Source organism: Ambystoma mexicanum, chromosome 14 (assembly GCF_040938575.1).
Source record: "Ambystoma mexicanum isolate Mex_15411 chromosome 14, UKY_AmexF1_1, whole genome shotgun sequence".
Classification (NCBI taxonomy): Eukaryota; Metazoa; Chordata; class Amphibia; order Caudata; family Ambystomatidae; genus Ambystoma; species Ambystoma mexicanum.
Window position 1 is genome coordinate 645130670 of NC_090940.1, and position 25984 is coordinate 645156653.

Genomic DNA, 25984 nt, shown 5'->3' on the forward strand with positions numbered 1-25984 from the left:
AAAAGCTGTGCTCTGCCACCTGACGCTGGAATGTGAAACATAAATTCAGTCTGGAAGCTGCCACCCTTTCATGGCAGCAGTTGGTACTTTTAGACTTCTGACTCTGATCCCATGCTCGCATTGTCATTGGTGAAAGCCAATGAATGCCTTGCTTGTTTCCCGGCCCTTTTCCAGCTCCAGGCTCTATTTTTGTCTCTTTGTGATTGTGTGTTGTTGTCCGTATTTAACTTTGTGATCACCTCGGCCTCACATCACCTTGTGTCAGGCAGGAACAGGATGGACGGGGACTAGATCTGGAAGTCAGGCCACAGCGCCGTAAGTTGATCTGTTTGGGAATACCCAGTCACGCCTGCAGACACTTTAGAATAGCACAGCCTGTTTAACATACAGAGTGCTGGCGAGGGATCCTATGCCAGGGAATTCAGAAAATAGATTTTATGAGCTGCTTCTCAGACCTCTGGAAAAGCACTGTGCATTTCTAGTTTATGTCCCTGACACGTGTTTGCCTGAGGAAGTCACGACGCCATGGAAACATGCATATCTTAGAGCCTCCATTGCCTTTACTTGCTACGAGCAGGCCACTGGCATGTGGCAGTACTCGATCATATATGTTTCAATACATTCTAGCTATATACGTTTGTATGCATGCTTCGGAAAATACATTCAAGTCTTAAATCTTAAATAACTTTTGATAGCACTGGTGACTGATGCACACAGCGTTGCTATTGCTCATGTTAGCACTAGCCAGTTTATTCGAAAGTCTCTGCACTGGCCCTGCCAGGAGTTAGACGGGTAACCAGCAGGCTCACAGCAGAAGTCACCATTAAGTTAATTCCCCAGCAATGCCGGGCTGGTTTGTCTTCATAGTATATAACACGGTTTGGCATCTATGAGTTTATGTTAGTATTGTGTTGAGCTAGCTATATAATTAAAAAGAGTTTGCAGAGCCAGTGGGTCTGGGTTTTTTACGCTCCGCTTGACGCATTGTCAGTCTCACATGCCCAGGTGCAGCTACTATATGCCAGATGGGGTGTCTTGTTTGTTAATGTTATTGTTGTTATGTTAAGTTATTGTAACAACATCATATGACAGGCACGGCTTTGTGTGCCCAGATCGCGTCATTATGTGCCAGGTTTATATAACGAGTGCCCGGCAGCCTCACAGTCCTCTCGTTCTCCCCGGTACCTCCAATATTGCAGGGAGACGTCACAGGGCCCCTCTACAGATATGCCCAAGTCATGCCCCATAAGACCAGTTACGATGATTCACATACCAAAAAGAGCGTCCAGGTGGAAGAAGAAAGAACCAGCAATAACACAGCGCAGTGGCCTGGATCATAAGGGATATACATAGATGTTGCACTGTGTGAATGAGTCTAGCTGGAATGTAGGACCGGCTCTACTTTTTTGACTCCCATGTCCTCCCGTGCCCCTGAATCTTGTCTTGTGGCACCTGGAAACACGTGTGTATAGGCGCCACCCAATAAAATAAATAAATAAAAATAAAATGCACATTGCAGACATTCACAGACCTTGTGGCTTTTTAAGAACACTGTTCACCAACCTCTTGGCATTGTCTGGCCGACATGCCTTGGAGGTTCTCACTAACCTCCTGACTTTATAAAATCAGTCTTTTTTTAGATGCTTTCACCAACCTCTTGGCTTTGTTGGTCGTCATTCTTTCATAAAGCCTCACAACAGAAATTCCAGCTGTACAGAGAAAGTGTGCAATATCTGGGGTTTGCTATTATAAGGGGCCCTAGTCATGCCCCCCTCTGGAAAAGGGACAGTGTGGAACATTCCAAAGTCCACAAACAGCTTCACAGATGCAAGCCTGAAGGCGAGGTTTTCGCCAACCTCTTGGCTTTATCAGGCAAGAATTCTCGAGAAGCTCACAGCAGCCGCCTGTCTGTATGACTCAACTGTTCTTTAGTTTTTCGGTTTGATCTGTGGGCAGGCAGGCTCTGCTTTTAAAAAGGACACTCATACTCTGACAACAGCTGGTCCCACCATGCACAGTGCAGGAAGACAAGACTACGGAGGCTCAGAGGTAAATCTCTATTCTCTGGAAAGTTACTAAGGCACCTGCAAACCGTGCCATAAACTGGGAGTGTCATGCATGTGCAGAGGCAGGCATGACTGACAATTGTGGGGTGGCATAGTGAGTTAATCTGCTTTACTTGAGCCAAACTGGGCAATAGTTGTTTACTAGCCCCAGTGCAATTGCGCAACCTGGCTAAGAGATGTTTTCTAGTGCCAGTGCAATTGCGCAACCTGGCTAAGAGGTGTTTTCTAGCGCCTGTGCAATTGTGCAACCTGGTTAAGAGGTATTTTCTAGCCCCAGTGCAATTGTGCAAACTGGGCAATACACACATTGCTGTAAGTGGACACTATCTGATTTGCTGTGTGCTGGAGAATTGCACAAATCGTAAGACATGCCCTCTAATGTTATATTATTGTAACGTGTACAGCGCACAGTCACCCGAAGGTATCTTGGCGCTAGAACGGGAGGAATAAAACCACAATCCTTAGTCCCTGCAGACTAGAACAGAGAAGTCTTTAGAGCCCTTTCGGAATGGCAGATGATTTGCAAGGATTTTAACTGTCAATTACAGGTTATTCCTCCAGATTTGAGCAGCAACAACTGGAAACGCCCATCCACCAATACGCGAGCGCGAGCAGCGGAAATTAGGCACACAGAGCAGGCCAGCCGTAGCCGAACGCAGATGATGGTTGGGGAGATATCGGGTGAATTTGATCTGAAGATATTCAGCCCCAAGTCCGCGCATCCCCCGATGAACAATGCAAAGTACCTTGAGCTTGATACGCTACACCACCAGGAAGCCAATGCAGGGTGCGCAGCACAGGGGAAATATTAACCCCATAAGGTGACCCCGTTGCTACCACGGCGGCCAGAGTTTGGAGACGCTGCAGCCGTTGGATCAAGCCCTTGATTATAGAGAGATTTACAGTAATCCAACCGGCTGAGCACCATGGCTGGAACCTCCGGCGAACGGAGGGTGGCCGGAATAATGGGAATCACCTTCTTTAATGTCTTAAGGTGGAAATGACCCGCTTTACATACTGCAGACTCATGGAAAGGGAGGCCGAAAGGATCACTCCCAAGTTCTTCACCTTAGTCACTGGAACAGGAAGAGGGCCAAGACAGGAAGGCCAGAAAGAAGACACCTAGAGTGCAGGATCAGGAGGGGTGCCTACTACCATAACCTCTGTCTTGTCTCCATTCCACCTCAGCCAATTATGGCTCATCCACTCTCCCACGGCTGTCGGGCACTGATGAAAGCGCGACGACACCTCAGCCTGATCAGGATCTGAGAGTCATCGGCATAAGCGCAGCACCTGACGCCGAGGGAGCGGATGAGGCATATCAGAGGCCAGATGTAGATATTGAAGAGAATGGGAGATAAGGCAGAGCCCTGTGGGAGCCCACAGGTAAGGTGGCAGGAACCGGAAAGAAAATGGAGGAAGAAAAGGCAACTGGGTATGGTGGCCAAGAACAACGAAAACCAGGCTAGCGCCTGACCAGAGATACCAATCTGAGTCAGGCGAGTCGGCAGGATGGGATGGTCCACGGTGTCAAACGCGGCTGACAGGTCTAAAAGAATCAGCCGTCCACCCCTACATCAGCCAGCCTGGCCATGCGTCCTGAACCGATACCAGGATGCTTTCCGTCCCCCGACCAGGTCTAAACCCTGATTGAGCAGGGTCCAAAAGTTCAGAAGATACCGGAAATGAAGATAGAAGAGGTGACACCAAAGACTCCAAGAGTTTCATAGAAAAAGGTAGAAGAGAAATAGGACGGAAACTAGAAGGAAAGGAAGGACCCAGTGAGGGTTTTTTCAGAAGGGGGATCACCGTAGCGATCTTAAATTCTGCCGGGATGACCCCCCGACTGACACGAAGTATTAATCACCGTAGTGAATTCAGTGGAAGATCTTGAGAGATAAGTATTAATTGCGTAGTGAATTTAGTTAGAATATGTTGGGGAATATCTTTCATAACTGCCAACGGAACTACATCCAAATGCGACTCGGACTTGATGTGTTGTATGGCAGTAGATACCATGGCCTCAGAGAAAAGCGAAAAAGAAGACCATTCTTTCACTTTAGTCAGGCCGCTTGGACCAGGGATCTCCCTCTCTGGATCAAGAACCGAGGCTGACGCTTGGATGGTAGTGAGAATCGTCTCAATCTTAGACACAAAAAACTTGGACAGGAAATCACAGCGATCCTGGGAAGAACTAACCATTGACGTGTATTTAATAGTTTGTTGAGCCCTTCAAAGTGGGCAATATTTCTTTTATGGTGCCCTTACACGGGAGTATGTGGCTGTGAGCTTTCCAGATGTGTTCTCCAGCAACGTTCATCAGCTCTAGCCCGCATAGTCAAACAGGAGTGATGCTGGGACTTGAAGTCCGAAACCTCAGGTTGCAGAACCCGGCCTTAAGCATGGCGAACACGTGCTAATAGCTTCTTCCCTGGGCTTTGGGGGGCAGTGGTGCACAAGCAAAAGCTGTACAGTTGGCACCACTGCTTCAGCTCTTCTGTGAAGTCGGGACACTGGCAACCAAACTCTTCCAGGAATAGACTGACAAAGTGCCAAGGGGCTGGAAACAGTGCAACCTTCTATGCCAGCGCTAGCCTTCCTTGGGTGACTAAGTGCTGACCCGTTGTTCAATCCCTTGGCTGGCAGAGGCGGTGTCCATGTTCCCCCTGGGGTAGGTTGGTTGTTGGGTGCAACCATAGTCACGTGACAGTAGTTGATGTAATAGACTGGGTGGCGGAGTGGAAGGGGCTGGGAACAGGACCTGGCGACTGTGCAAGACAGACTTTAAACACAACCTCCTTAATGACTGTATGTGCAGCTGCATGCCTGTGCAAGCCGGTGAGGGGTGGGGGAGGGGGCGATGGCATGCGGGGTCTCCCTCCTGGGTGACGAGCAGTATTAAAGCTGGTCGCAGTGGGAATGAAAGGGTTACAGGAAGCTATACAGGAAGTGAATGTACCTGCCATTTCAGAGAGGATGGGTGACAAGGCAGTTTAATAAGACTATTGTATGTACAGTTGTCTCTTTGAGCTTTGAATATTTGCACTTTTTATTTTAATCTCTACCTCTCCCGGGAACCCTCCTAGGACCTCGTAACCTTACCACCATGGTGTAAACTACGTTTACACCATGGTGGATGGCGGATTTACCGCCCCATTCCAAGGTGAGTGGGCGGTAAATCCCCATTTCCCATTTTACCCTTCCCCATTCCCATTTTTGTCCCATAGGGCATAATGGGAGTGGGGAAGGCGCTAATTACGCCACCGTAAATTACGGTGGCGTAATTAGCACCATGGTCCCTTAGCGCCATGGATTTTAACGCCTGCAAAAAGCAGGCGTTAATATCACCATGGCGCTAAGGGACCTCGTACTCAGGCGGTAAGGGTCGGCGCTGTTTACGCCGCCGTAAACCCCTTACCGCCTGAGTCGTAATGAGGCCCCTAGTAATCAGGCGTTAAGGGTCAGCGCCGTTTACTGCGCCGTTAAACCCTTAACGCCTGATTCGTAATGAGGCCCGTGACTGTTGGAAGGCAATTTCAGGGGCGTGTCCTTAATTTCTATGGACAGGGAGTTCCATTGGTGGGCTACGACTCTCGCCCTTTAGGCATTTGCCCACTTTCCAGTTGCTGCACTGCAGTCACCTGCCCACCAAAAGTGCCATTTAGCAATAACGCCATCTGCCCAGGTCTATGCGCAAATAACATCGCAGGAGACGTCATCAGGGCCTTCGTCCACACCGTGCACGTTCCGCGTGAGAGTCCAGCTGGCCTTCTCCTAAAGCAACGTAAAGTGGCCGTGTCAATCGCAACCTCTGCCACTTCGGCAGCCTCTTGGCGCTATGTGCGCGTGAATACCGACGACGGACGAACACGGCAGGTGTTCCTGCAGTAGCGCCCGCTCTACACCACCAGATCCTAGACTATTTAAAACCCGGGGCTGGTATCGCTCTGCTGCCCCACGGCCCCTCGGTTCCAGTGCAGCTGAAACTTTAATGTTGCGCTGAGGTAACTACTGCCCGGCCTGGATCCGGTTTCCGGCCGCCAGACATAGCGCCTGCGATGGCCTAGTTTGATTACGGCCCCTATTGCAGGCCTCGCTCATTTCGCAGGAGGCACCTGGCGCGGCCCGCTGCTCTGCAGGGCCTCCGGATTGCAAGAAGCCAAGACCCTCTCCCCTTCCTCCCACAGCCCGAGCAGTAAGGTAGGGTGCGCTTTCTATTCACTCAAATATGATCGCAGTATCGTGTCATCTCTATCCAGTAGTTGATTAAATGATTGTGTTGAAATAACACGGATTTAAATTCACTCTTACGAACCCCTGGTGTTTTCTGAGAAACACTATGATTGGCTATTTAAAAAGGTTCAAAGCATGTATTCATGTATTTCAGAATATTTAATAACTTGGCTATGATCGATTAGATATAAACCGTTGCCCCTAAGAGGCAAAGTTACCCTCTGCTCACCCCACCCAGGCGTGCTCGAAGGTGCAGAATGTCGCCGAACAGAACAGAGCACTTTCGATATTGTTAGTGTACCTCTTCCCTGCACCAAAGCCCCATCGTAGGAGTATCAGAGCCGCTAGGCTTGACCATGGGGTGGCGTTCTGCCCCCCGCCACCAGGGGGAGTCTGCTGGAGGAAGGGGATTGAGCGAGGGGAAGAGGCTGGAAAGCTGGAAATAGATGCCAGGAAAAGAGGTGGGGCTGCAGGGGGCGGGGGGGGGGGGGGTAGTATGGGTGCATGTCAGCCCTGATAGCTGGACCATATTTCTGAAGAGGATGGCTATGCACTAAAGTGCTGTGATGAGTATGTCGGGTTTCCAAGGCAGATTTGGAGAATTGTGAGCACACAATGCACTATTAGACGCAGAAGGGGCTGGAGAGTGGGCTGGGGGTAATATGCCATTGGCTTGTTTATGGTGGCACAGCTTCTATGACTTTCATAAAAACACATTTCAGAGTGAACATTTTGGAAGTTTGACTTTTGTTTTAATAAGTGGGGATATCCCCCAAAACATACGTCCACATTGCCCCCTGCTCCGCCATCCCTTCAGCCACCCCTTCACACACCCATCTTTATATATATATATATATATATATATACATATTATATATATGTCTATTTTAGGTCGAACTATCAAGATGAGGTGACAACAGGGACATCATTTCACCAAAGTGCCAGTGTTAGCGGAAGTCACATGACCCTTGACCTCTGATGACATCACAGGAAGTGATTTCACTTGACCCCACCTCCCAAGTGACATCACGGGAAGCGAGGGCACACAACCTCCAGCTGCGTCTAACACTCATGTTTCCAGGGACTCTTATTTCAGCCAGATATAAGAATCGAGGCACAGAGGGAGGCATAATTTGTCCACTATCACACATTTAGGGAATGTCATTTTCTAGATTCAATGGGGGGTCTATATGTAAAACATACATAATGCAGTATTTCTAACAGGGCAACCGAAATCTATAAGCAGGCTACGGCAGGTGTATCAAACATCTATAGATCAATGGACACAGAAGTACGTGTTATCTGTGGCGTTGCTGTGTTAACCCAAAAACGAACTGACCTGGGAGGCGTGTGCTGTCTGTTTACCCAGGAGCAAAATGCTGCACAAGCAAGGCCTGAAAATTAAATAATTGACCAGGATTTAGTATCAACAACATTCCCTGGTTATAAGTGTATCTTTGAGTCAGCTACCACTAGGATGGAAGACACCTATTGTGCAGGTGTAAGCTGAGGCCACCTGTTTCTGTGTCAATGTATGTTATGTTATGTTACTTGGCATTTATATAGCGCTCTATATGTCATTGGTATGACCTCAAAGCGCTGGTAGGTTGAACGCCCTTGAGGACCGCAGTCCAGGTCAGTAGAGAGATGGTGTTGTGGGGTGCGTGTGTGCACCAGTTATGTGTGCAGCTGATGTAATAGCTGGATGGCAGCTGCATCCTAGCGTTAGGGGTGGTGATGAGGATATCAGTTGAATGTGTGCAGTCTGGTGGGTGGAAACCCACACTGGGTTCTCGCTGCCTTAGGCCTGTAGGATGCTTATGTGAGCAGCTAGGCCGGTTTGTCGTGGGATACAGCTGTGTTTTATTTGAGTCATGAGGTGTTCGTGGGGTAGTGTTCGTATGTGAGCAGCTAGGCTGAATTTTGTCGAGGGGTATAGCTGTAACCTAACTGTCTGATGGTGTAGAGGAGAGAGTAAGCGTAGCAACATGATATGATTGTTCGTCTAGCAGGCATGAGGGGCAAGAGATATAGATAAACATCACGGGACCATAGGGCTGTGGGTATTCAGCGACATCAGGGACCAGGGGCTGTACCGTGATATCATAGGGACCAAGTGGGAGGCTGCGGACGCATAGCATCGCTGAGGGGGGACAGGTGCAGTGCATACAGTAACATCATAGTGGGCCAGTGGTTTGCCACATTGATGATAAGGCCAGGGGAACAGTAAAACGTGGGACCTAAGGGTTGTGGGTACACAGTGACATTGGGGGAGAAGGGACTGGGTAAACAGTGTCATCACGGGACCGGGGGCGGGGTATGGATCGACAGCACGAGAGTGGAGCGGTAAGGCACAATAGCGGCATCACAGTGTTAAGTGAAAGGGGTTAGAGAGGAACGGGCAGGCAGAGGGCAGGGGTACGCAGCGACAAACACGGAAGCTGGGGGGGGTAGGGGCACTGAAGGACATCACAGGGGCCAGAGAGCTGGACTTACAGCAACAGGACATGGGCCAGAGGGATACGTAGCAACATAATGGGAATAAAAAGGTATGATGCACAGTGAACATACACGCACGCTTGTTATTGGGGCACACAGAGTCACCATGGGGATTAAAGGGGAGCCGTACCAAGGGGTACATAGCAACATTACGGGAGCAGGAGGGCAGGGGTACACAGCGACACACGAGGCACAAAAGGGCACGTAGCGACAGAGGGCTGGGTTTACAGTGATATGACGGGGGTCAGAGGGATATATAGCAACATGGGGAACAAGAAGGGAGAGTACACAGCGACACCCGGCGACACCCAGGCACAGTGGGGCATGTGGCGACAACACGGGGACTAGAAGTGAGGGGAAATACAGAGGGATACATATCGAGATCACGGGAACAGGAGGGCAGGGGTACACAGCGACACACAAGGCACACAGTGACATTGCAGGGACTGGGCATGTTTTCGAACAGCGACATGGCGGCCTCATGGGAATTGGGAGGAGTTAGGATCCATTGAGATCATTGTTCTGTATTCAGGGATAAGCTTGACAATAGTGAAATCAATGTGCGTATTCATTGATGACATGGTGGGGAGTCCATTGTGTATTTAGTCACTGGGTGTTGGAAATTCAGTCGCTTCTTAAGGTTGAGGTTGGTGTTATGGAAAGAGCCACGTTTTTAGTACTTTGCGGAATGTCATATAGTCTTGAGTGTGTCGAATATGTGGGGGAAGCGAGTTCCACAGAGTCGGGGCCAAGGCTGAGAAGGCGGATCCTCCGATCCTGACAGAGTTAGTGGTTGGGATCACTAAAAGGAGGGCAGAGCTTGATCTTAGGGTGCGGGATGGGAGGTACGGTTTTGACTTATCTTGCAGGTATAATGGGCCGCTCTTGTGCACTGCGTGATGCACAGGGTCTTGAAGGTGGCCCTTCATCTGACTGGGAGCCAGTGGAGAGTTCGGAACGCTCGAGAAGTGTGGTCTCTTGGACCCAGGGCGAGGAGCAGTTTAGCAGCAGCGTTTTGCGCACTTTGGAGTTTATTAAGGTTGTATGCCGGCGCTCCTAGGTAATGGGAGTTGGCATAGTCCAGTCTGGACACACAATAGACCCAACAGCGGCAAGTCTGCTTGGGAAGGAGGGATAGGGAAAGATGTGTCTGACAAGTTTGAGATGGTAGTGACAACATTTGGACATATTGTTGATCTGTCGGGCGAGGGTTAGGCCAGAGTCCAGAGTGCAACCAAGGTTTCCCACTGTATCTTTTAGTTATGTGACAAGCAACCACATGTCCCTCACAACCCAGAGCTGAACATAACACCTTAATGTTGTAGGCTTTGATGCGTGACTCTTATTCAATCTTTTTTAACGGGATTAGCTGTGGGGAGGGTGGGTTGCACTTCCCTCAAGAGTGGGGCTCAATGCATCTACAATATTCACAGCTCAATGTGCAAGGTGAGTTATTCAATGACACCCCAGGGCCGGCCCATGAATGAAGCTTCCACAAAGCCTTTTCCAAGAAGGAGTTTGAGTGGGGAGGGGTGGGTCATTCCATGTCTCTCTCACTTCTGAGAATCTGTGTCCAACGCTTATTTTCTTAAACAGTGTTGCACGAGAGCTGGGTTCCGGTCGAGTTTGTGGCCCCTCTCAACCATTCACATCACACTTGAATGCGCCCAATCAGTGGTGTAGCAAGCACAACATTTGGTGGGGCCCCTCTGAGCCATGCTGAGGGGCACCCCAAGCTCCTTAACAAAGCATAGGGCATGCCACAGCCCGGGCCACACCACCACGTGTGTGCAATGCCCATGATGATTATGCCGCTGCAGGGCATGCACTACTCTGGTGAAAGCAGTAAATATGTTTTTTTAATCAAAGCTTAAATGTTTCACGTAGCATAGATAGGAAGCAGTGGTGCCTGGTCCCCAAATACACCAGCAACCAGTGGTGGTTGGTGAGTTGTGTTATTTGAGGGTGTAAATATTTGCCAAAAGTATGCGGTCACAACCGAGCATAGCGAGGGGGCAGAAACTAACGAAAATGGGTATGGGAGTGTCAGGGGGTTCTTCCCCTCCCATGAGAAAATCGGGGAGCTGGCAGAGCTTCCTGGTTCCTGTATATGAGCTGCGAGGAAGCCGGAGGAGAAGGGGTTGGAGCTGAACGTGGCATGTGACACATGCCACACGTCAAGGCCAGCTCCAACCGCTACTGAGCGCTTCCTTCTCACGCTGCAAGCCCCAGGCCAGCCTTCACCCTGATGGGTGAGGACTGGGATGGGGGGCAGCCCCCGACCTGGTAGTGACTATGAAGCTCCTGGGCATTGGAGTAGCAGGGGGAACCCAGCTACTCCAGTGCCCAGGACCTTCCATTAAAAAAAAAAAGATATATATATATATTTCTTTTTAATGCAGGGGTACCAAGGGAGACTGTGGGGTAGCAAAGGAGGGCACAGGGGTCACAGCTTCGACCCCTGCCGACCCCATATGACATCCCTGGGTGACAAACTAACCACTAACTACTTTATTTCTACGAAACCATGATACACAAACGGTACAGCACTTTACCTGAAGAAACACTGGGGATAGTATTTTCCTGCTCCTTGCTAACCATAAAACTGCAGGTTAATAAGTCTTAGTGTGTCTGTTGTAGTGAACCAATAATACATTAAAATAATAATAATTAAAAAAAACAGGAAACACAAAGAACGGGGTGTTCAAGAAAAGTGTCGCATAATCTCTGGATCACTTTTTAAATTGAAAAAACGAGAGAGGCATTAAAAAAAACATATGTATGTATTTCATCTATCCAGAAAAAAAACATGGTTTGAGTCTATTTGACCGTGGAAAAAAAATGCTGTTTTTTTACTGCAAAAAAGGTGGCTTTTTTAGCTGGTGACCCAATCATTTTAGATTTAAATAACGATGCATGCATTGCAGGGACTGTGTGTAATCATTGCTCCAGCTGGTAATTAGCAATGAAAGTGTGAGAGATGCGAGTGGCTAACAATAGCCCGCGCTGCATGCCATGTCACAGTAAGGGCTGTCAGGAGGCAGGCGACAGTGCAGTGCTCATAGAATCCGATATGCACACACTTACCCAGCGAGATATTTAAAAACCCCACAGCTACACACTAATGAGGGTCACAAAATCAATTAACGTCTCAGTTTACCCACCAGAGGGAAAGCCTCGCACTCTTTAATCAAGAAACACAACGTATGCAAGGGTGCATTAAGTCTAACCTCTCGCCTATTACCCCAGTCTGATTATAACGTTATAACGTGTCATGCGCACTCGTAGAGCACACACTCACCTGGCAAGTACTTTGGAGTTGTACATGTATAAAAGATGTTTACTTTTACCAACTCAAAGGGCCACCTCAAAGGGCCGGGAAGATAGCTCAGGGGCAGTGATCAACACTGAGCACCTTGGGTTCGAATCCGGGTCTTGTGCTAAAGAAGCAAGATGCACGATATGAAAACCGAGTACAATTTTACACCTTTTATCAAGCTCAGAAGGATAAAAGGCTGAGTGGACCGAACCGGTAACCATTTATATATTGAGTTTCTGTAATACACCTACACAATGGCCCTCATTCCGAGGTTGGTGCTAGTCATGGCACTATTAGCGCCATGACTAGCACCAGTACCGGTACCGCCACCGACTTGGTGGTATGGGGACTTACCGGTCTATTCCGACCATTGCGGGACCGGTAAGTCCCCATTTGAAAAGCCATTCCCCATTCCCATTTGAGCCCCCATAGGGCTCAATAGGAATGGGGAAGGCGTCAATAACGGTACCGCAAATTGCGGTACCGTTATTGACCCCGGTATCTCATAGCGGGTCCCGTCCACAACGCCTGGTAAAACCAGGCGTTAAGGGAGGGACCCGCAAAGGGACCTCGGAATAGGGCACAAAGGGATTACAGGCACCAGTGTCATTACCGGTGCCCGGTATCCCTTTGCGCCCAGGTCGTAATGACCCCCAACGTGTTTTCAAGGCGCTAAAAGACATGGGGGGCAGGGATGACAAAAAGAAACGGTACTACTAGGCCTTGTGACATTCGTATCGTGCAAGTGCAGTAATAGAAGTGCAGGGGAGATGGGAGGTGGGGAGAGGGCAGGAGGGGAAGGGTCAGAGGGGAGCCCAGGGGGAAAGAGTGCAGGCCAAAAAGGTCCACGTGCTAAGTGCAAGGAATGGATTGGAAGGACTAAGCCAGGCTAGTGCAAGGGGAGGGAGCCCAGAAGGGCAAGTGCAGGTTGGGAGGGTCAAAGGAGACCACGGGCAGGGGTAGACTTGTAGGGGAGGGCCAGGTGACCTGTAAGAATCTGAAGGAACCAGGCAGCCAGTCAAGAGACAGAAGGGGGAAAAACTAACAGGGGAGGGGGAGTGGGAAGGAGGAAGAGAAAAGGAGGATCTTGAGAAGCTTTCTGATACTTAAAAAGATCTGGCTCAAGTCTGAAAGGGCAGGGAGGCCATTCCAGATGGAGGCACCTGGGGAGGAAAGAGATCTACCCCCCCACTCTCTGCATGGAAAAGCGTCTGAAATGCAGAGAGCTGGAGCTGAAGACCGAAGGGCTCTAGCAGAGAGGTATTTCGGGAGAGAGAGTTGGATGTAGCAGGGTCCCAGTGCCCAGAAAGCTTTGTGAATGATTCAGAGGGTTTTTAAATTGATCCTTGCAGCAACCGGGAGCCAGTGGAGAGATTTTAGGGCTGGCGTGATGCAGTCCCTGGGCTTGAGGCCAAGGATATTTCGCACAGTCCTATCCTGGATTAGTTGAAGGGGGCGAAGGGAGATGTTAGATCGTTTGAGGAAGAGGCTGTTACAGTAGTCAAGCCTGGAGAGGACCAGAGTTCTGGAGACATTGAGCTTCTGGGGGAAGGGAAGTAAAGGGGGAATGCCTCTGAGAAGGTGCAGCTGGCAAGGTCCGTGTTGTGAGGAGAGAAGGAGAGAGAGGGGTCAAAGATTACACCAAGGTTTTGTGCCTCACAGGAGGATGAGGGGAAAGGGGTCCCTGGAGGACAGCCAGAGTGTAGGGAAAATGAGGGAGCTGGAGTCCCAATGAGAAGGATCTTGGTCTTACTGGAATTAAGGCAGAGATCATTAGCAGCACACCATGCCTGAATAGCATACTGACAGTTTGGTATAAGAGAGGAAGAGGAGGCAGAGGAAGGAAGCTTCAAGGAAATGTGTATGTTGTCCTCATAACACTGGAGAGAAAGAGGAGAGTAGGCGCAAAACGGGGGAGGAGAAAGGTCTGAGAGCAGGTGAGGGACAAGGAGAGGGAGGAGGGTCGGGTATAGAGGAGAGAGAGGACAGGATGTCCTGAGTTTTAGTAATGAAGTGAGAGGCCAGAGAAGTGCAGAGGGCCAGGGAAGGCACAGAAGAAATGGAGACTGTGGTAGTATTGTCGAGTTCCTTGCAGATTTTGAAATGTTCAGCTGTGTTGTTAGTGGTCCCAGAGATGCAGGCGTGGATGTAGGCCCTCTTCTTCGAGCAGATGGAAAGTCTGCAGTTTCTCAGAGGATGTGATAGAAGCCTGCCACTTCTGCTCAGCTGCTCTGCATTTGCATTTCAGAGAAGTCAGGTCGAAGTCATACCAGGAGTTGCACTTGGAGGCAGGTTTCTCGTGGATCCTCATGATAAGGGCAAGACTGTCCAGAGTATTGGAGATGGAGAATTGAAGATTAGCAAGTGTTGTGTCAGAGTGAGAGTCAATGGCATGAGTAGAAGGGGAGAGAAGGTGGTGGCAAAAGCAGCAACTGAGAAGGAGACCGGTAGTGCGAGCGGGGGCTTAGCCAGGGGCCAAAGAGGTCAAGGTGAGAGGACAGGAGAGAATGATCAGACCAGGAGAGAGTAGTAATGAGAGGGTTGGAGTTGGGGATGTCTGTAGAAATGAGAGCATCCAGCATGTGTCTGCTGAGTGTGTTGGACCAGAGGGAAGAATGGAGAGGGAGAGGGAGTCACAGAGGTTGCAGCAAAGTCCTGAGGCCATGTCAGGGGAGTCCAGGTGAATAGTGAAGTCTCCAAGGAGGAGAAGCTTGGGGGTAGAGGGCAGGAGAGAAGAAGTGAGATCAGCCCATTCAGAGAGGAAGACGGAGACCTGTCCAGGGGGCCTGCAGATGGTGGCCAGCGTCAGAGAGAGGACAGGAGAGAAACCAAGCCTGCAGACAAGGCATTTGAAAGAGGAGTAGGCCTGAGTGGGTATGATAGTAGCAAGGACCCACTCAGAGAAGATCAGGGCCACTCCGCCCCCTGACCGGTTAGGCCTGGGCTTAGAAAGGATAGTCCTCAGTGTGTAGAGTGTCAAAACTTGTGACTGAGCTGGCAGTAAACCATGTCTTGGTGAGAGCAAGGACGTCGAGGTCTTCAAGGTTGTGGCAGATGTCAGAGGAGTGTTTGACGGCAGAGCGAGGGTTGAGGGTAGTTAAGTGGAGCAGGCTACCACTTTTGAAGGTCTTCCGAGGAGGGGTACATGAGTGTGGTACACCCATTGGAGGTATCAGAGGGGCCAGAGGGGAGTCAGAAGAAGGAGTGGCAGGAGGAGGGAGGCAGTTGATGAGAGATGGAAGATGCCTATCAAGAAAGAGGAGATTGGGCTGAGAGCCCTGGACCATGACAGCACCATTTAGGTAGACATTAATGATGGCCCTAGAGGACAGGGAGGAGGCCAAGAGTACATCCCAGCGGGTGCCATCATTAATGAGAGAGGAGGAAAAAGGGGAGAGCACTGCAACCATATGGGGTATCCAAAGGTCAGGAGAGGATGCCGGTGAAAGTCTGCCTGGAAGAAGCATTGACTTCGGTGTCAGCGATGAGCAGGTCTGGTTTGGAAACCAGGAGATCCTTCTTGAACATTTTCCTTCCAGACTTCGTGAGAGGGATAGGATAGGTGATATAGTAGCTTTTACAGAATATAGGGGAGATAGAAAGCACCATTGAGGGAGACTGCAGACAGAGGGTGGTTGAGGGTAAAATGGATAAACTGCAGTCCACAAAACAGAACTACACCACCCAGCAAAGCAACGATCAAGAATCAAGTGTTTAGGAGAGGGGAAAAAAAGGCCCAGGTTACATCATCAAGCAGAAAAGGAGGACGCCCACAAGCAAGTTATCAAAATAGATGGAACATCCTAGATTGAGGGATAGAGGGGAAAGCCTATTATTTTAAACACAGCAGCAAATGTAAAATACACAGATTTGACTTTCCTAGAAAGAGAGTAAAAAAAGCCTAATTTCTAAACACAACAGCACTGTGAAAACACACAAGGTCGACTTTCCTGAAAGAGTGGAAAATGTCAAATTTTTAACACGCAAGTACGACTTTGTTGAAAGAGGGTAGATCCCCAATGGCTAACTAACATAAATCAACTGGTGCCAGAAATGGATAACATAAACTGTGACGAGCAGCAGACTGCAAACTTAGCTAATAGGAGTAATAAGAGAGGATGGACAGATAAATAGGGAGCAGTAATGGCTGTTCCCCCTGGCCGCACCTTCTTACCATGTCAGTCACTGCTGGCTGATGGCTGCGCTTCATGCTCTCACAGCGGACACTGGCAAACACCCTCTGGAGCTGCTACTGTGGGAGCTGCTCTTTTCCTCGGGGCCCTTAGCCAGAGGGGACGGCACAGGTAGTGGGGCTGCCCTATGGGCAAGCACTTTAACGGGCCGAGGACCCAATCAATGGAGGGGTGGAGCGAGAGGCAGGAGGGAAGCAGGAAGAGGGTGGAGGGAGGCGAGGGGGGAAGCTCTAATGCTGTGGTGCGGCCGAAATAAAAAATAAAAGAAAGAAAGTTACATTTTTAAACAAGGGGCAGACTGAGGAGAGAGCTCAGGGAGGCACTCACCAGCTCCCAGCAACAGCGAGCGTAATGCCGTGGATCAGCCCTCAGCAAGTGTAATCCCTTGCAAGATGGAAACACAGGGCAGGGGGCCCAATCAATGCAGGGGTGGAACAGGAGGTGGAAGGGAAGCAGGAAGAGGTTGGAGCACTAATGCCGATGTGCAGCAAACACAATGAGTTCAAACACCATTGGTGTAGTAGATGCATGCGTCTGGTGAGCCACAGGTACAACTTTCATATTGTATGATGTCCATTGGCACTGCAACTTCATAAAAATTGAGTTGCTTTTTTGTCACAACAGGTTAATTACCCATGGACTAGTGGGTATTGAGAGGTGCCGCTTGCAGAATTTAGTTGACTATAACTCATTGGTCTGGCTATTTAGTGTGCCTCTACATATCCTTTTCTAGTGAAGGCCTTCCCGTTCTCTGGCACCTTTTGAAGGCCACCTTATCATTTCTTTATTCTGCTCATTTTTGGTCGGTCCATGACAGTTCTCTATGGGGTAGCAAGGTGGGGAGATCCTGATGGTCACAGCTAACCCAAGGGTTTCTTTCATGGACAACGTCAACATGTTTCAACCAGACATTAGAGCTTCAGGACTTGCATTCAGCTTTAGGCATCCAAGTGCAGTAGCAGCAGGTGAGATGACCCTTGCTCTGAGACAGCTTCAACTAGAGGTGAATCGGAGACAGAAACTCTGGGGATCCTTTGAAGGCATCTCCAGGACCATTGCATAATTTAAGGCAATATTTTTGTGTTTGTATTAGTTCAGGAAGTTTGTTCCACATCTTTGGTCTGAGGATGGCTCAACTCATGAAGGAGAAAAGGGCTAATTGTTTTCTGCAGTATAATTTGTGGGCTTACCTTTCTGTTCTTTTTTTCACATACGTTTTTATTGGCATTTGTCAAACAAGTAAACTGTTCCCAACACCCCCCACCCTGGTTCCCCTCCATCCCCCATCAGCCCCCCTTCCCAATCTCCTTCCACCGGCTTTAACTTTCTGTAGCAGTTGTTAAGTCCATTATCCATTTTTACGCTTCCATCTTTTTCCTTCGTATCTATGGCTGGCCCATCTCTTTACCCCTGTTCAAGGGATGTCCCCCTTAGTCACACAAGCCCAGAAGTTTGAGTTTCCTTGTGCACCACGCATCTCTGGCATCCTTCTTTAAAAATGTTAATACTAGGTCCCAATTGGTGAGAAAACCCCCATAGTCTCCCGAAAGAGAGTAGTATACCCACTCCAGTGCCGCTTGGCGACAGACCTTTCCCACCCATTCATGTTCCCTCTGCAACTCTTTTTTCCCCAGTTTTGTGTGATAACCAATGCCCTCACCATCATTAGTAAAGGCACAAATAGATGAATTAATGGACAAAGGAAAAATGGCTCTCCTCTTGTTGCTGGACCTCTCGGCGGCATTCGACCTCGTGGACCATGAGGTTCGTTGCAGTCATTTAGACTCTGCCGCACATTTCTCCAGAGAGGCCATGACCTGGATTGAATCCTTTCTTAGTGACAGGACCATGAGGGTGTTCTCCCCATCGGCAGCGGCTGACCCAATCACCATCAGGTACGGAGTTCCTCAGGGCTCGTGTGTCTACCCGACTCTTTATAACATATTCCCTAAACCCCTTTTTGATGATCTGGAACATCTCGGTATCACCTACACTAATTATACAGATGATACCCAGATTCTCCTCCCACTTTCTGGGGATTACAACAAGGATTTGGCCTTGGTGAATAGGGTGTATATAATCGTCCAGGCATGGATGGCAACCCACGGTCTATGCCTGAACAATGACAAAACAGAGTTGATCATCCTAAGGACACACTCTAATATCAAAAAACTTAGCCAGGACTATACCTCATTTGAAATTGATGGGAACATCATCAAGGTATCTAAAGAGGTGAAGACACTCGGCTTCTATCTGGATGCCACCCTCTCTTTCGATAACCAGGTGAAGTCATTGGCTTCGGCCACTGCTTACACATGCAAGCTCATTAGAGCAGGCCAGCACTTTCTCTCTGACAACAACTGCCTTATTCTAGCGAGAGCACTAATCCTCTCAAGGCTCGACTACTGTAATGCCCTCTACATTGGGGCAAATAAATCTATCACCCACCAAATTCAAATTCTACAAAACAATGCCCTACGAGCCGCCCTCGGTGTGTCTAAAAGATCGCATATTTCAAAGATCAGGCGTTAAAACAACTGGTTATCCACCCAAAACAAAATCCACTTAAAAGTAGCGTCGCTGGCTCACAAAGCCTTGAACAATGCCGCACCGAGCTATCTCTGTAACAAATTCACAAAAAGAAATCACACGCGCCCTGCCAGAACCTCAAATGCCAACAGCCTCATCATTCCAAGATTCAGGCGGGGGGTAGCAGCTTCCAGGTTCAAGCGGCCCAATTATGGAACTCACTGCCAAACTCTCTACGCGAGGAGCAGCCCTTTCCTCAATTCAGAACCAACTACATTAATCTGTTGAGATCTGCCAATGATTAGCCCATTGGCGCCCACTTATCCTCACACAACCTAGCATATACACATCACTTTCCTGTTCTCCCTTGATCCTATGGACCTCCTTACTCTGCCCACCTGGCTGATGAGCTAACGTTCATCTAGTGCCTGTATATATACTGTCTTTATTGTATTTTGTATTCATTTTGCTTGTATTTTCTGTGTAAACTGCAATTGCCTCCCATCTGTGATATACTGTTTGTGTATTTTGTACACTGTATGCAACCCATGACCTTACCCTGTAACTTAAGCTTTGCATTTTCTTTACTGCTGCGCCCGGCTACCTCCGGGTCTGGTGCGCATTATAAGTGAATAAAACAAACAAACAAACAAACATACATACACCTTTCGCTGAGCCTGTAGTGCCAAGACCCTGAGTACTCCTCCTATCCCTAGAATCGCCATTACTCTATTTCCCCCTCCTGTTACCAACAGGATTTCCTCGATAGCCCCTTCTATTTTGTCCCAGAACTGCGTGATGCGTGGACACTCCCACCATATGTGCTCCCACGTCCCTATCGCCCCACATTCTCTCCAACAATTCTGAGATACCTGTGGGAAACACGTATGTATTCACACTGGGGTGAGGTGCCACTGAAACATTAGTTTCAATCAAATCTCCTGTACCTGGATTGACCTCGTGAGCTACGGTATGTTTGTCCACAACAGGGCCCATTCCTTCTCATCAATCGGTGCCCCCACTGACGTTTCCAATTGCTTCATATATCGCCTAAGACTTTCTTCCTCATATTCTTTGATATGTTTATATATTATGTTGTTCCCCGGTGTCCGATGTGAGCAGTTTTTCAAAGGGTACCAGGGGTCTGATCACAGCCTCCCTATTTATTGGGTGTAATGCCCAGTGTTTTATTTGCGTATAATGGAATCTCTCGCCTTCTGACACCGAAAAGTCTATTTTGCACTGGTTAAAGGTCGTAAACTTCCCTTCCTCAAACACATCCCCTAATTTGAGACATCCTCATTTTTCCCATTCATAAAATGACAATCCATTCAATTCCGGGGTGAATTGCGGGTTATGCAATATTGGGTTGAATGATAGGAACGTTGTGAATCCTGCTCTACCTACTACTTCATCCCAGGTTTCTCCCACTAGAGTTCTGATCTTTCTAACATATATATTACCTGATCTGTCCCTTTTTGGTTTCCACAGCACCCCTTCCAGGTGACCCCCCCCACCACTGTGTTGTCCATATGTCTCCAAACCTTCTGCTGTTTTCTTTTACCCGGTCCCTATGGACCCTCATCTGTGCCGCCAGGTCGTAGGCCCTAACATCTGGCTCTCCCATCCCTCCCCTTTTACGCGTCATCATCATTACTGTTCTTGCTACCCTGGGTTTCTAGATATTCCATAGGAATGTTCCAGTGTGTCTCTTAATAGCTCGGAAAAAGGACTTGGGTACCTTTGCTGGTAGTGCTGTGAAGTAATATAATAACTTTGGTACAATAACCATTTTCAAATTGTTAATTCTCCCAATCCATGATATTGATAGTGGGCCCCATTCCTGTAAGTTATTTCCAACTTCTCGCACTAGCAAGGGGGAGTTTGCCATGTATAACGATTCAACGTCTTTCGTAATGTTAACCCCTAAGTATCTTATAGCCTTGGCCACCCATGAGTATCTCTGTGATGTTTTTGAGTTCTTGCTCCTTCTCCACTGGAACCGTAAGGTTTAATATCTCACATTTGTGATTATTTATTTTTAAGCCCACTACATTCTCAAATTTGCTGAGTTCCCTACCCAGCACCTTTATCGATCTTTCCGGTGCCAAAGTATTAGTACAAAAACCATCCGCGAAGGCAGATACCGTGTGTATGGTTCCCCCAAGCGGGATTCCTACTATATCAGTTGATTCCCTAATTGGTACCATTAGTGGCTCTAGATGGATTGCATAGAGCAACGGAGACAGAGGGCACCCCTGTTTTGTGTCTTTTGAGACCCTTACTACACCCGAGGGCTGGCCATTGATCAATAGTGACAGGGTCGGGTTCGAGAAATAAGCTTTTATTTTTGCCAAAAATTTAGACCCAAATCCCATTTTCACCATAGTCAGAAAAAGGAACTGCCACTCCACTCTATCAAACGCTTTTTCAGCGTCTAGGGTGATCAATATGGCCGGGATCTTCTTTATATTGACCTTTTCAATTAGGTGTGTTATTTTCCTTGTGTTATCCCCAGTTTGTCTGCCCCTTATAAACCCTGATTAGTCAGTGTTGATAATGTTCGGGAGGAAGTGATCTAGACGGGAAGCTAGTATTTTGGTGTAAATTTTAGCGTCTAGGTTGATCAGTGCTATGGGTCTATAGGATGTACAACTTGCTGGGTCCTTCCTGGTTTCGGTAGCAGCATCACTTTAGCCTCCTCCATCATTGGGGTGATTTTTCCCTCTGCCCAAAATGTACTGAAAATTGAAACCAGGTACGGGAGCAGTTGTTCCCTATATGTTTTAAATAAATCGGCCAAAAAGCCGTCCGGCCCTGGTGATTTATTGGTGGGGAGTGATACTATAGCCCTATGCACTTCCTCTAATGCAGTGGTCTTCAAACTTTTTTGGCCGAGGCTCCCCAGAGCAAACGTTGGGCAGGTCGGGACCCCCCAAAAATGCCAAATGGACAGTATGTATGATGTGATATGATAGGTTATTAATACCCAGAGGTTTCTAAGCGTGGACCGGGGATCAAACCTGTGTTGCTTCATGTCGTCTTGCTCCCAAGGCGAGCACGTTGCCTCTGAGCTGTCCTCCCGGGCTGTCCCCACTATTGCGTGCTGTCACCACACCCTCCTCCCAGTATAGTCCCTGGGGTCCCCCAACTGCTCCCATCACAGTCGCTGGGCTCCCTCATTCCACTGCTACCCACTCCCTGGGGCCTCCCCACCCCATCACACACCATGGGCTTTCCCCACACTGCTCCCACCACTATCCCATGGTGCAGGCCCATCCTGCTCCCACCACAGTCCCTGGGCTTTCCCCATCCCGTTCCCAACTCAGTCCGAGGGCCAGTGGCGGCTGGTGAATTTTAGAAGTGGAGGGGCATAACTATTTCCATCAAAAACGCCTAAGCAACTGAGCGCAGTGAGGGAGCCTGAACCAATCAAGGTAGGGATTGGGGGGTTTTCCCACATGATTTATTTTTAAATAATGGGTTAAAATGTTGCATTGTAGAGCTTACTTTAAAAAAAAGAAATGGGTAAATAGCCAAACAGTTTGCAATTGGTGCTGGGGGCACAGGGGGCATTTTACTGGACATCTTTGATAGAAATCCAGTAAAAAAATACCATCCCTGTTCCCTGGGCTCCACAGCGCCTCAGCAGGAGAGCTGATTTTGGCATTTGGGTAGGGGAATGTGCAATAAAGGCATTTAGGCATTTTTAAAAGGCCTTTGTGTGCAACCCTCCTTCCGCCTCTATCCACCACTTGCCAAATGCAGCTCAACGGACCAAAACAAACTAACACACACACACACATTCATACAGCAATCACTATCATTCACAAGGGCATCCATCACCATACCTTCACTCATAACACAAGCATACACGCATCCATACACATGTTTAAGTAAGAAGAAATGAACATAAACGTACCTTCTGCAGCGGCCTGCACATGGGTGCTGAAACGCCCCGCTCCAGGATGCTCTGTCCGTATGTGCAAGGCTGCTATGAGGCGATGAGCTATGCAATGCTGGCGAAGCAAAACGCCCAAGACTTGCATGGCCCAGTGAGCATGTGTGGCTGGGGCACTGAACAGAACTGTCAAAGGGAAATAGTGTTTCCCTTTGACAGTTCAGCCAGCCCAGGATCATTCCCTTAGCTAGAAAAAGCAGCTGAGGGAGTGCTCATTGTTTCACTGGGCTGGCACCTAAGCTCCTCTATAATGGGTGAGGGGGCCAATGGGTGGGCGCCGCCTCGCCATTATGGATGAGCCGCCAGGCTCGGACTGGCCTATAGGGCAATAGGGCAATGCATGTGTCATAAATGCAAAGTGCTAGTGTGGGCCATTTGAAATGGGCCACCTTTATGGCCAAAGTGGGCCAGTTTGATGAGTTACTTCACTATGCAGTTAGATTTTGACCATTGAGCAATTAGTAATTTTGAACATTGTTGCTGAATAAATATTTTGTAAATATCACAATCTACTTACATTTTAACAAAAAGCACCCCCTTGGGTACTATTCAAACAGTCTGTCACTAAAGGAATGCATAACCATTCACAACTGTGGGCAACATTTTCATTGGTGTCTGTGACAGGATTTGTTGGTAACCCTAGATCTTTATTTTGTGTGCGTCTTTAGCTTGAACATGTGTTTCCTGAAGGGTGAGAAGATTTGGCTTTTCCCTTTGGAGGAACCATTCCAACTTCTTCTGTTTTAAGGGTGAATTCATTCTGTTTATATTTGGGGACATAATTCTCAATCCTACCCTCTTAGCCATTTCCTATGTGGAGTCTGGTTTATCTGTCTTTCCAGTGGCATTTCGATTGGGACTCCTCCCCTCTCCCCGCTCATTGTTCCTCTTCCCTCTTCTCTCCTCTCTCCCCCTCACCCTCTGACTGGGTAGAACCGGCCAGCCTCTAGCCTCTCATGATTCGCCTTCCTGGGGATCAAGTCTATCTTTCAACCCAGTCACCGCTTGTGGAGGCTCTACCATGCCCATATCTTGATATTAACTTCCGCCTCCACCCGACACCTGCATGTGAACACATCTTGCCTTTCCCGGGCTTCCTTACGTATTCTGTGTTGTGCAGTAAACTCTACCACAGATTCATGAAGTTCTTCAGAGCTGTCGTTCAGACCTCTGGGTGACGATCTTGAACTTATGTTTTGTCCCCTGATTTGCCTTTCTTCTTTACATCTATCTGCTGCACTGATGTCCATTCCCAGTCTTTTCTATTATTTCGCTTTGGTTTTGTCGGGGCGCTTGGTTCCTCTCCATCTTCCTCTATGCCTAGTATTTCTGCTCCTTCCCTGCAAGTCGAGATCCTGTGTTGCCTTCCATCCCACCCGAACATCATGCCAAAGGGGAATGTCCATCGATACAGAATGTCTTTCTCGCGAAGAAAGCTTGCCACTGGGCCCATCTTCCTCTTCTTGAGCAGCGCTATCTCGGACAGATCTTGGAGGAGTTGCAGCTCTGAGCTGTTGTAAGACAACTCTTTCACCTTTCTCGCCGCCCCCAGTATTCCTTCTTTATGGGATTAATAATGTAAGGCCGCCAGGACGTCTCTCGTTCTCGCTCTTGGTTCTTATCTCAATGGGCCCACTCTCTGAATCGGTCTAGTCTCAGCTCAGCTCCGTCTTTCGGTTCCGTCAAATCGGTGAATATTTGCAGAATTGTCTCCTAAAGGTCCTTATCCTGCACTTCTTCAGAGAGGCCCTTTACCCTAATGTTAGATCTCTTAGAACGTTTTTCTAGGTCTTCCATTTGTATTTCCCTGTTGTGGGTTGCTTGAGCTAGGAGCTCTACCAGTTCGTCTGTTTACCGCACGTCTTCTGTGAGCTCCTGGAATGCTGGCTCATTGGTGTCCACTCTCTCCTCTAAATTTGTGACGTCACCTTTTATCTCATGCAGGGTTGTGGCCAGATCCTCCTGCGTCTTGTCCAGTTGTGTTTGGACCGTCCCTGCATTTTTGTCCGCAAAGTCCTCGAAATACTATTTTAGGATATCCTGTGTGACCTCTTGATCTTCACTTTGGGGCTCCATGAATTCTTGTCTTTCCGGGCTGCTTTTCCCTTCGGCTAGAGATCGAGGGTCCCGCCTCCACATTTTTTGTATTGCACCTTCCGGGGGTTTCTTTTTGTTTTTTGCCAGTGGTTGGGAGTCCTTCCCCTTGTTTTTCAACATTTCTTCCTTTAGCACTGTGGGCTTTCCACATGCTAGATGGGTCGCTGTCCCTGATGAAAGGTGCCCCCTCCATCTCTGGGTTCCCGGTAGCGTTGCCTATGTCAGTTTTCCCAGGTTATAGTCTGTATGCTATTGCTTTCGCCACTTTTTTGCACCTTTATCTTTTTCCGATGGGAGTCCAGGGCAGCCCTGACACTCCTTTTCTTCTCTTCAGCTTGGCCTCTCCCTCTTGGTTGGGGCTGCATTTTAGATCTATGGGGTTCCCCACTTTCCTCTGAGCACTCTCTCCGAAGTATCTGGTCTATTTCTGGGGGTCTATTCCTGTTTAGTGGGGATGGGCACCAAAGGTTCTCTCAATAATGACTGTGACTTTATGAATAGTGGGTGGCAGGGGGTGATTTTGACCCTCGGGAGATATTTGTCATTTGCCTCCACTGGGCCCTTTGGGTAGGTGTTCCATTTTGTCCTTCTCCACCTCCTGTTACAGTTCAATATGGGGTACAATGGCTCCTCTACCCTTGTTTCTGGGCCTTCGCTCCCCTTTGCCGCAGGCTCACCTCTTATGATGATGGATGCTGCCGCTGAGCTGCGCCCGCTCATCTCAGCAGGGACTCCTCCCTCTTGATTTCCTTGCAGTGGTTTTCTCTTCCCTCCTCTTCCTTTGTCCACTGATGGTGCCTCTCCCCTTGATCTCGCCTCTGCTCCTCCTCGGTCCGCTCCTCCCACCTTCTCAATCCTGGTACAGGCCGCCTTTCTCACCTGAGGGGACCCTGCATCCACCTGGGAAATCTTCACTCTACTCTGGCAAGCTCAGCCCCTTTCCCGGGCTTGCTCTTCTGGGGGGGTGTAGCGGCTGTCCCTCCTCACATGTCCTCCACTTGCCTCGGTGTCCCGCTGTAGGAGCTCTTCCTCTCCTCCACCGCTCCTTCTACGCTTCCTGGGGCTGCCACAGTGCGCTCCTCTTCTT

At 48.8% G+C, this 25984-nt stretch overlaps 1 protein-coding gene across 2 annotated transcripts in view; it reads left to right on the forward strand.

Moving 5' to 3' along the window:
- Positions 1-6058: 6058 nt before the first annotated feature.
- C14H14orf180 (chromosome 14 C14orf180 homolog) overlaps positions 6059-25984 on the forward strand; it is a 141854-nt gene continuing 121928 nt past the window's right edge. For both annotated transcript variants that reach the window (XM_069638462.1, XM_069638463.1), the window contains exon 1: positions 6059-6266. The gene's annotated coding sequence lies outside the window, so the exon portion shown is untranslated. The remainder of the gene's footprint in view (positions 6267-25984) is intronic.